The sequence below is a fragment of the Somniosus microcephalus genome, chromosome 8 (genome assembly GCF_052327205.1).
Source record: "Somniosus microcephalus isolate GS21.2 chromosome 8, FLI_Smic_1.0, whole genome shotgun sequence".
NCBI lineage: Eukaryota > Metazoa > Chordata > Chondrichthyes > Squaliformes > Somniosidae > Somniosus > Somniosus microcephalus.
The window spans coordinates 180,852,451-180,864,116 of NC_140994.1; positions in this window are offsets into that span (position 1 = coordinate 180,852,451).

The following is an 11,666-nucleotide window of genomic DNA, read 5'->3' on the forward strand; positions in this document are numbered from 1 at the left end:
ACACTTTTCGGTTCCCAGATGTCCTCCATGGATTCTTTTTAGCATCTCTTTTCTCAGACTCTTTGGGATAACTATTTTACTTCCTTTGTAGATGATGTCTTCGACCACTGATAGTTCTGCCCTGCAGTTCCAGTACTCTGCCATGTCAGGTGAGCAGTCTTGCTTCATGTTGGGCCATCCATCCAAGATGCTTTTCCTCAGTCGTCTCATTGTTTCATCTTTGTTTGTCTCAGTTTTTATGAGCTCCATTTTTGCATCTGCTATGGGCAGTGCACTTGTGATCATGTCCACGTAGGCGTTCACTTTTTCATCCATTGTGGTGTTTGCGGGCTTACTTGGGTCAACAGCTCTGGACAACTTGTCTGCTGTATACATCAGCTTACCCGGTGTGTACGCAACATTCAGTGTATAGCGTTGCAGCCTGATCATCATTCTTTGTATTCTAAGTGGACAGCTATTTAGTGGTTTTTGGAACAATGCAATCAAGGGCTTATGGTCAGTCTCTACACTGATTGCTTGTCCTGCCACAAACTGGTGAAATCTTTCACAGGCGTATGTGATGCTGAGCAGCTCCTTTTCTATTTGAGCATATCGCGTCTCCGCGTCTGTCATTGAGCACGATGCATATGCAATTGGTTGCCAGTAGTCTATCTTGATGGGTCTCGCTGGGTCATAAAACCTCAGAACTGGTTCCTCTGTGAGCAGTTTCTTTACATCGCTCCATGACTTCTCATGCTCATGATTCCATTCCCATTCTATGTTCTTTTCAGTTAGTCTTCTCAGTGGCGCCATCTTTTCTGAGAGGTTGGATATGAATTTACCCATGTAGTTGATCATTCCATTAAACCTCTGCACGTCCTTTTTGCATTGTGGCTTTGGCATATTCTCAATGGCGGACACCTTTCTGGGATCTGGTCTGATGCCCTCACTGCTAAGGGTATCTCCCACGAATGTCTGTTCTGTCACCCCGAGCTGGCATTTCTCTCTATTCAGCTTCAGGTTTGTTTTCCTTGTTGCTTCCAGCACTTTTTTCAGTCTCTCGTCATGCTCAGTTCTCGTGGTTCCCCATACTATGATGTCATCCATTGATGTATCAACTCCTTCCAGGTGCTCATAGATCATATGGATAGTTTTGTGATACACTTCAGGAGCTGAGGCAATGCCAAATGATAACCTTAGGAATCTGTATCTGCCAAATGGACTGTTGAACGTGCACAGTCTTGAACTTGCCTCGTCCAATGTCATCTGCCAAAATCCTGATGATGCTTCTAACTTGCTGAAATACTTTGCATTTGCAAACTGTGACATGATTTACTCACGTGTAGGAAGCTTGAAGTGCTCTCTCTTTATTGCTCTGTTTAGATCTCTTGGATCCAGGCAAATTCTGAGCTTTCCATTCTTTTTGTCCACAATGACGAGGGAACTCACCCACTCAGTTGGCTCATCTATCTTCTGAATCACGTTCAGGCTTTCCATCCTGTCCAACTCTGCCTTTAGTTGCTTTTGAAGAGCAAACGGAACTTTTCTGCATGGATGTATGACCGTTGGCATACTTTTATCTACTCTGATCGTGTGTTCTCCTGGAAGGCAGCCTAGGCCCTGAAATAGGTCTTTGTACTCTTTCATGAGTTCATCATAGACTGTCTCTCCTTCGCTTTCCACAATGAGGACTCTCTTTACCAGGTTCAGTCTCTCACAGGCTATTAAACCTAGTATGGCCTGCACATCCTTTGGCACCACGATTAATGCTAGCGTGTGCTCTCTGTCCTTGTGTGTCACTTTGACAATGCATCTTCCTTTCACTGGTATATCAGTACCTGAGTATCCTGTCACTTTCACTTTTATTCCATGTATCTTTGGTCTGGATCTAATTTTCTTAAAATCAGTCTCTGATATCACATTAACTTGTGCTCCAGCATCCAATTTTAATGGAATGTGTATGTCATTCACTTTTAGTGTCAACATCCAGTCTCTTTTTTCTTCTTTGTTTTCAGACACAACATCTACATAGAACTCCTCTATCTCGCTTTCATCTACTGCATGGACCTTGCTTTGTTGCACTTGGTTCTTACAGCAACGGGCATAATGATTGTTTTTGTTGCAACTATTGCATTTTTTACCATATGCTGGACACTTTTTTGGTGGATGCTGTGTACCGCATCGACTACATGACTTTCGATTGCCCCTTTCATTTTTGTTCGCTGGCCACGCCTCTTTTTCCACATTGGCGCTCTTTTTGTTAAACGGTTTGTGTCCGTTCTTTCTCACTGCATCCACGTTGCAGCTACTGTCACTGAACAGCTCCTTTGCCTGCAACTTCACAGTCTCTGTAGCCCTACACAGTGCTATGGCTTTTCCCAGGTCTAGATCTTGCTCTCTTTGTAGTCTTTCCCTTAGACCATTATCTGGAATACCACACACCAGTCTGTCTTTTATCAGTGAGTCTGTCAGTCCCCCAAATTCACATGTTTTGCTTCTGTTTCTCAGTTCAGTCACATACTGATCAGTAGTCTCTCCCGTTTTCTGTACACATGTGAAAAATCTGTGCCTCTCCAACGTCACGTTATGTTTAGGTATGCAGTAGGCCTCAAACTGTTCCATTATTTTATCTAGCTTCATTTTGTCTCCATCAGCAGCGAATGTGAAGTTATTATACACCTCCAGCACTTCATCACCCAAGACATGTAAGAACACTGACGCTTTCATTTTATCACTTTTCTCATCAGCTCCGATTGCTGATAAATACAACTCCAAACGTTGTTTGAACCTTCTCCAATTTTCAGCCACATTACCTGTCAACTGAAGCTTCGCCGGTGGGTGTAATCCTTCCATTTTTCACTTCGTTAGCTATTCTCCAATGGTAAGTAACGATGTTCTCTTTTGGCTTGCTAATATGTGGAGAGCTGATTTAACTTCAGATTTTTCCTCTTCATCTCTTTCAATCACTTCTGACACCATGTATTGATTTGTATTTGGGTTCAATGACGACACATTCATGAAAGAGAATGACTTTTTATCTAAAGTATGTTCAACACAGTTAACAGCATTTACAGGAGACACCATCTTCGAGATCCATCCAAAACAAAAACAAAACTAAACTGCTTGTCTCTCACATGCCCTCTGCTGGTCAGGCATAAATAATCAATCAGGCAAATATGCTGGTAAGGCATAAATAATCAAACAGGCAAATACCATCACTATTTGCTGATATCATTACATGGGCTACAGAAGGCTGTTTGCATTTTTGTTACGCAACATCTTGTAGCAACTGTGGAGTTTTTATGTCACAAAATTGTCCATTTACTTTCCCTCTTATTTTCAGAGTAACTAAATTCAGGCACAGTCTTTGATGTTCAAATGAAGAGTCCTAACTTTATCACCATACACTAAGTTGATAGCCCAGATAAAAGTCAATGGGGTTAACTTTATGTAGTCTCGCCTGACATTTATGACCTCAAAATGGGGTCAGTAGCTGTACAGCCATGGGGCAGGCTCCAATTTAAAAGGGGCCTATCACCTGGTGTCCAAAACACCCTCCTGTTTCAGGTGGTGGCCCCTTTTAATATGGCAACCCAGGGTCAGATGACATAAATTGGACCTTGACTTCCATTTTCAGAAGAATCTGGTCAGACCCTCCGCAATACAGGCTCTGATCAGTCCCATGGGTGATAGAAGAGAAGAGACCCTCTTTAAATAAGGCAGCAGCCTCAAAATCACGGGGGCCATTTCGCTGCTGGAATGGGCGGCTGACCAACCAGCGCTCCCCCGGAGTGAATGGATGAGCATAAAATTATAAAACTGAAAGTGAGTAAGGGATAGAAACACTAGGATGTAACATTAAAACAGTATCTGCTAAAAAAAAGCTGCAGATACGTTCAGCTATCTGTTAGTTATCAAGTCAAAGAAAGTGGTTCAGTTTCATGATTACCACACAACAACATAGTTAGGATTCCAAAAAATTCATAAACATTCTGATCATTTTCAAATGATATCTTTTCAATCTGAAAAACACATGGTTTTGCTCTTTGGAATCAGAGATAAGGTCCACACTGGGGTTGGAATATTATGATCATTAGGAGCAAGAGACATTAGAAATTTCTACAGTGGCTGTTTTTCTTGGGCACAAATATAATGAAGTAATTTTTTTTAAAATGTTTTCCCACTTCACTTTTTCCATTTTCTTTGCAACGGATCCCTTATAATTAGAGTGTAGATTATAACCTTTGATTTGAACTAACTGTTCCATTTATTGATGTGTTTGTCATGCCCATTTCTCCACAGAACAGAACTAGACTATGAATGCACACATAAACCTGGTGGAAAACTGGAGCTGCCAGCATTGGGGAAATCCTGGGCATGAGATATTCAATTGTACGTTATACCTGCGGTGTAGCCTTGCACCAAGAACAAGCTGTGCTCATCACATGGCCTGCCGGGGACACCTTGACTGTGCTTTAATCCAAGCTCACTATCCTGTTAATGCGGATTCAGCTTTCTGATTCTCTGATCTTCAATTATTGTCACAGTGGCTGAGTCTCCTGGTAATTACACTAAGAACTGACAATATGGCCGCACTGAATAGCGCTCTGTGTGCATTTGAGAATGTAAATGTGTGGAGCTCAGCCTAAGCAAGCTTCACAGTGGTTACACCAGTGGAAACATGGCTGCCACTTACATTCGTAAGAGCTACAGCCAACAGCACATAGCTTTAGTGCTATTTTTCTCTTCTCTCTTTTCTGCTGCAAGATTTTCCAGTTTTCTGCTTGTTTCTCTCATGCTCTGAGAGAATGCTGTGGAAGCAAGGGTATCCCAGCATCCAAAGCACAAACAGAAATCTCCTGTTTAAACTGCAGCCCTATAATTTGTAGCTTGTTTAGCTAAAGTCACTTTCATAGAGTTTCTCTTAATTTTGCTTCCTTCTCCAGTAAAAGAATCAAAGGGAAAACATGCAAGAGTAAGTTGCCATTCATTATGCTTATGACTTTTAGTAGGCTTTTGTGCGACAGTTTATGGTAGAGAGCCATTTCAGTGTGGCACCCTTTACAGGGGATCTGAGGCATGTGTGAACAGGACAAGCAACAGCGTGTCTCTTCAACCAATCAGTTTTAAGAACCCTCACTGTAACAGGCAGAATCTAAACCAGGAAGTGTAATTAGAATATTTAATTCAATGTAAAATCGTGTGCAGAAAGCAAAATAGAGGGAAAGAAAGATGGGATTAAGAGAGAGAGATAAAAGAGGTAGAAAGAAAAAGTTTTAAAAAAATGTCATTTTCATTTTTTTAAATCTCCAACAATAATTAAAATCTGAAGAAATGAGAGTTTATACTTGTAAAAGTAAATTTTTAGTGCCAGAGAGGTTGTTTGGTAGTAATTACAACTTATCATGCCGTTAAAACTTCACTTACAATTGAATGCACCAGCCCTAACTTTTTCTGGCATGTTTACTGGGTGATTAGTGGGCATGTACCACAACTCACGCCCTACATGTGTTTTAATGCCAAATCTATCAGCAAGGTATCGGTGTAGCAAAGTTTCTGGAGGAGCAGGGCAACTTGGACAGCATTTTCCTGATTTCTACGTTTAACTGCGCATGTGTGGATGCCAGAAGTTGCTTTCCAATTTACTTCATAATAACGGTGAGCACTGATAGCCTCACCATTATTATAACTGCAAAATCCGGGCCATTGAATCTGAATTGACAGGGAAAGAAATTATGATTTCATATGAGACTTGTACCGAATGAGGAAAGATAAATTGGCTTGCTGAAAACTGACATAGTAATAGAAAGCAAATGTAATGATGAATGGCAAAAGCTCTATCTGGATAAGGACTAATGCAATTCCACAAGGTTTTGTTCTGGAACTGCACTGATTACACTATTCAGGAATGCTATAGAAAAGGGTACATCTCAAATTTCTTGACAACACATTAAGTTGCTAGGTGACAAGCATAGGAGAGGTTGATAGGATTCAAAGGGATTTGCTAACTGAAGCAGGTGACTAAATGATAGATGTATTTTAATATGCATAAATGAACTTACTGAAAAATGGAACAGAAGACATGAAATGTGTGCACACAATAATTGGATGTCCTGTAGCAAAAGCAAAAAAGGAAATAGATTTCAGTGTGATTACTGACCACTTGCTGAAAGTATTCTATCAATGTGAAGCTGTTACCAAGACAGCTAATCATGTACTGCAATGCATCGTGAGTGAGTTTAACTACAAACCAAGACAAACTATATTAACCTTATATGGGCCATTTGGCAAAGCCACATTTAGATTACTGTATGAAGTTTTGGACTCCCTACCTTCAAAAGAACATTAGCCCTTTCAAGAGAATTCCGAGTAGAAGAAGGATGATTCTGGATTAGCAAAGTTATGAAGAGAGGCTCACAGAATTGAATTTAGTTTTGTTGGAGAAAATAAAATTGAAGAGTAAAAATACAGGTCTTTAAAATGATGAAGTGCTTGGATAATGTTGAAATAAGTAGGCTGTTTAACTTGGATTGTGGCCACAGAAAGAGAGGACATGAATACAAAATTAACAATCTTCAATCAACACCAAACTGCAAAAGGATTCTTTTTCCTTACATAGAATTGAATATGTAGAACAGACTCCCAGTAAAAGGGACAGATGTTGTGTTGATCAGCTCCTTAAACAGAGCTGACTTAATATTTGCTAAAGGTTGGAATGAAAGCGCTTAATGAAGAATGATCGCATAGATGATCAAAGATCCTATGGCACACAATGGTTCCAGTTGCAATTCCTCAGATAATGAAGCAGTCTGTGCCTGCATGCAGCAAGACCTGGGCAACTGTTATGTTCATTAATAACTAGTCATTTTTATGAAGAACAGCTAGCTTTTGCTAGACACGTTATTGAGCACATGTGGACTAGGTACAGCATCTGTAGAGGCCTCCATCTTGACTGCTGCCTTGTGGGTAGCCTAGTGCATCGTGGGTAGCCCACTCTTATATACATACAGCACCACCTAGTGTACCATTCCAGAATGACAGGTTACTGATCATTACATCCCCCTTTCTTTGAGGTTAAACAAAATCAGTATCAATCAATATCAATCAATAACAACATAAACATCTTCAACAGTCAATACATTTTCAATGTAGTTTTCTTTGTATCAGGCTTTTTTACTTCACGTGTGGATCTTCTCAGCACAGGTAAGTCTGATGTGTTTTCATGAGAGCCTGTATGTGTATTTGTGTTAGATTGTTCTGGTGGTGAGTGACAAGATTCAGTTGCGGCATTGTCATCGATTTGCTCTTCGATAGTCTCTTGTGTTTTTAGGAGGGAACGGCGGTTCCTCCTGAGAATCTGTCCTTCCTCAGTTCTAACAGTGTATGACCTTGGTCCTACTTCCTCAAGAACTGTAGCTTTCCTGTTCCATGCATCTGGATCCTTAATCCTGACAACATCATCCCTTGTTAATGGTTTCAGAGTTTTGGATGACTTGTCATAGTATGATTTCTGTTTCAGCTTTAACAGTTGAAGTCTCTGTCTCAGTTCCTTACTCTGCTTTTCTTTTGCACAGCAGGGTAGCGTGGTACGCAACTTGCGACCCATTAGGAGTTCAGCAGGTGAAGAACCAGAGCCTAAAGGTGAGGCTCGGTAGCTCAGCAGGGCGAGATAAGGATCAGACTTGCTTTCTGTCGCTTTCTTCAGTAGCTGCTTGAGAACTTGAACACCTTTCTCTGCCTTACCATTCGACTGAGCATACAAAGGACTGGATGTGATGTGTTGAAAGTCATAATGTGCTGCAAACTGTTGCCACTCCTTACAGTTGAAGCACGGACCATTGTCGCTAACGGCAATCCTGGGAATTCCATGTCTGGCGAAGATGGTTTTCACATGCATTATGACACTGCTTGCTGTGGTGCTTGAGAGCAGCGCCATCTCAGGATAGTTAGAATAGTAGTCAATCACTATTAGATAGTCTTTACCCTTTAAATGAAAAAGGTCCATACCAACCTTTTGTCATGGTGCTGTTGGTATGTCAGCTACTATAATTGGTTCCTTTGCTTGTGTGTTTTGGTGTTTCTGACATGTCTCACATTTGCCTATCATGTTCTCAATGTCCTTATTTATGCCAGGCCAATAAACAGTGTCTCTTGCTCTCCTTTTGCATTTTTCAATTCCGAGGTGTCCCTCATGAATCCTTTTGAGCAAGTCTTGATGTAGAGCCTGTGGAATGACTATTCTGTTCTGTTTTAGTAATAGTCCACTTGCGACACTCAATTCTGACCTTATGTGAAAATATTTTGGACAGGAACCTTTTGGCCAACCATGATGAATGTTCTCTATTACTGTTTGTAATACTGTATCTTTTACTGTTTCTTCTGCTATTTGCTTTGATTTTGTGTCTGACACGGGCAGCGCAGCAGTGACCATACTCACATGAACATCCACGTCTTCTTCAGTCGAGCTCACATGACTCATTGTGGGTGCTCGGGATAGTGCATCTGCTAACGCTATGTATTTGCCTGGTGTGTAGATCAGTTCAAAGTCATATCTTTGCAGCTTCATCATGAGTCGTTGAATCCTTGTAGACATCTCATTCAGGTTCTTTTTTATGATGGCAACCAGTGGGCTGTGGTCTGTCTCAACTGTGAAGGTGGGAAGTCCATATATGTAGCCATGAAACTTTTCTAGTCCAACTACCAAGCCTAGACATTCCTTTTCAATCTGGGCGTATCGACACTCAGTATCAGTCATAGACCTGGAGGCATAGGCAACAGGCTTCCAATCTTCACCCTCTGCTTGTAGCAAGACCGCACCTAGGCCATCTTTTGATGCATCCGTTGACACTTTGATTCTTTTTGTTGGGTCAAAGAAGGTGAGTACAGGTGTGGTTGTCAGCACTGTTTTGAGGTTTATCCACTCTTGTTCATGTCTTTCTGTCCATGCAAAATCATTTGTTTTACGTAGCAGGTCTCGCAGACAGGCTGTCTTGGCTGACAAGTTAGGAATGAACTTTCCAATGAAGTTTATCATCCCCATGATGCGTAGCACTCCTTTTTTGTCAGTGGGTCGGGGCATTTTGAGTATGGCGTTTACTTTTTCCATATCTGTCTCTATTCCTTTACCAGATAGATTATCTCCTAGGAAAGTGACTTCCTGGATGCCAAACTGACACTTGGCTTTGTTGAGCTTCAGTCCATTCTGGCGTATACCCTGTAGCACTTTAGTGAGTCTCTCATTGTGTTCTTTCAGTGTGGAGCCCCAGATGATGATGTCATCAACATAGACCCGAACTCCTTCCAGACCTTCAATTATGTGTTCCATCACTCTATGAAAGATTTCAGATGCAGATATTATCCTGAAAGGCATTCTGAGGAAACAATACCTGCCAAATGGTGTGTTGAAGGTACAGTATTTGTTGCTCTCTTCATCCAGTTTTAGTTGCCAAAATCCTTGTGAGGCATCGAGCTTTGTAAAGTATCTGGCACCTGACATTTCACTGGTGATTTCTTCTCGCTTGGGAATCTGGTAGTGTTCACGTTTTATGTTTGCATTTAAGTCCTTTGGATCCATGCATATTCTTAGATCATTGTTCTTTTTCTTTACACATACCATGGAGTTAACCCAGTCTGTTGGCTCTTCGACTTTCCTGATGACTCCTAGTGTGGTCATTCTGTCCAGTTCATTCTTGAGCCGGTCACGCAGGGGTGCTGGAACTCTTCGTGGAGCATGTACCACTGGCTGAGCATCCTCCTTTAGCTGGATCTTGTAAGTGAATGGTAGAGCTCCAAATCCTTTGAACACATCCTGGAAATTATTCACTGCAGAATCCACCGAGTCATCTGGTCTGCTTATGGCACAGTTTATATGGTAGACTCTCTTGACCAGTTCTAAGTCCTCACAAGCTTTGTCACCCAGTAGTGAATCAAGTCCTTCAGCCACAACAGAAAACATGAGATGATGCACTTTGTCTTTGACTGTCACTTTAAGTCTGCATACACCTAAGCTATCTATTTTCTGTCCATTATAGTCCTTCAGTAGTACTGACTTTTTCTGTATTTTGGGCTTTTCTTTCATATTGTTAATGTCACTCATACTGATTAAGTTTGCTTTTGCCCCAGTGTCTAGTTTCAATGTAACTAATGCTCTATTTACCTGCAGTGGGATCATCCATTTGTCCTCTTTTACTGCATTAACTTTATGTTCAGCATTGTTAATTCCTGAGGGCCGCACATTTTCTGTATCCTTTTTGATATTGTCACATGACACCATTCCTACAAAACATGTCTCACTTAAATCAGTGTCCTCAATTACATTAACTCGTTGCCCTTTCTTAGTTTTTACTTTTGAAAAGCATTGTTTGGCAAAGTGATTCTTTCCATGACATTTTGTGCACATTTTTCCAAACACTGGACATTGTTTTAACTGGTGTTTGTAACCACAGCGTTTACAATTAAAAATTCCTTCCTCCGATTGCTTTTCACTTCTGTTCTGCCCACAGCACCGACAGCAGCATTATCACTCATTACAATCGCATCATTATTGATTTCACTGAAAGTCTTCGCGTGCTTTCGAGCTAGCTCGCTGGCTTGGCATATTTTCACAGCAATTTCCAATGTTAGTTCAGTTTCTCTCAACAGACGTTCCCTGACTTTTTTATCATGAATACCAAACACAATCTGGTCATGAATCATGGATGCTTTCAGCTCAGAGAAATTACATGTCTGTGCTTTCAGTTTCAGATCAGTTATAAAGCTATCAAAAGTCTCATTTTGCTGCTGTGTCCGAGAACAGAAGATGTACCTCTCATAGATTTCATTCTTTTTGGGAGAACAATGTGTATCAAACTTCTTTAGCAAATCGTCTAATTTTCCTCTGTTCTCCTCTGGATTAAATACAAATGTATTAAATACCTCTATCACCTGTGGGCCTGCAACCGTGAGCAGCAACGCTATTTTCCTTGTGTCTGGCTTCGTACCGTACCCGATGGCAGCAATGTAGAGTTCGAATTGTTGTTTAAAAGTCTGCCAATTGTAGTCGATATTTCCTGTGAGTTTCAAATGCTCTGGTGGCTTCAAATTCTCCATGTCACGTTGCACAATATTCAGCAGATCTTACCAATCCTGGTACCATGTTATGTTCATTAATAACTAGTTGTTTTTATTAAGAACAGCTAGCTTTTGCTAGACACTTTATTGAGCACATGTGGACTAGGTACAGCATCTGTAGAGGCCTCCATCTTGACTGCTGCCTTGTGGGTAGCCTAGTGCATCATGGGTAGCCCACTCTTATATACATAAAGCACCACCTAGTGTACCATTCCAGAATGACAGGTTACTGATCATTACAGGCAACGATCAGGTTTCAGCTGATAATTGGCAAGTAATATTCACATCGCACAAGTGCCAGGCAATGACCATCGCCAACAGGAGAAAGTCTTGTCACCTCCCATTAATATTCAACGGGATTACCATGGTCAAATCCCCCATCATCAACATGCGGGTGATCACCATTAACCAGAAATTTAAATGGACCAGCCACATAAATACTGTGGCTACAAGAGCAGGTCAGAGGCTGGGTATTCTGCAGTGAGTGTCTCATCTCCTGACTCCCCAAAGCCTTTCCACAATCTACAAGGCACAAGTCAGGAGTGTGATGGAATACTCTCCACTTGCCTGAATGAGTG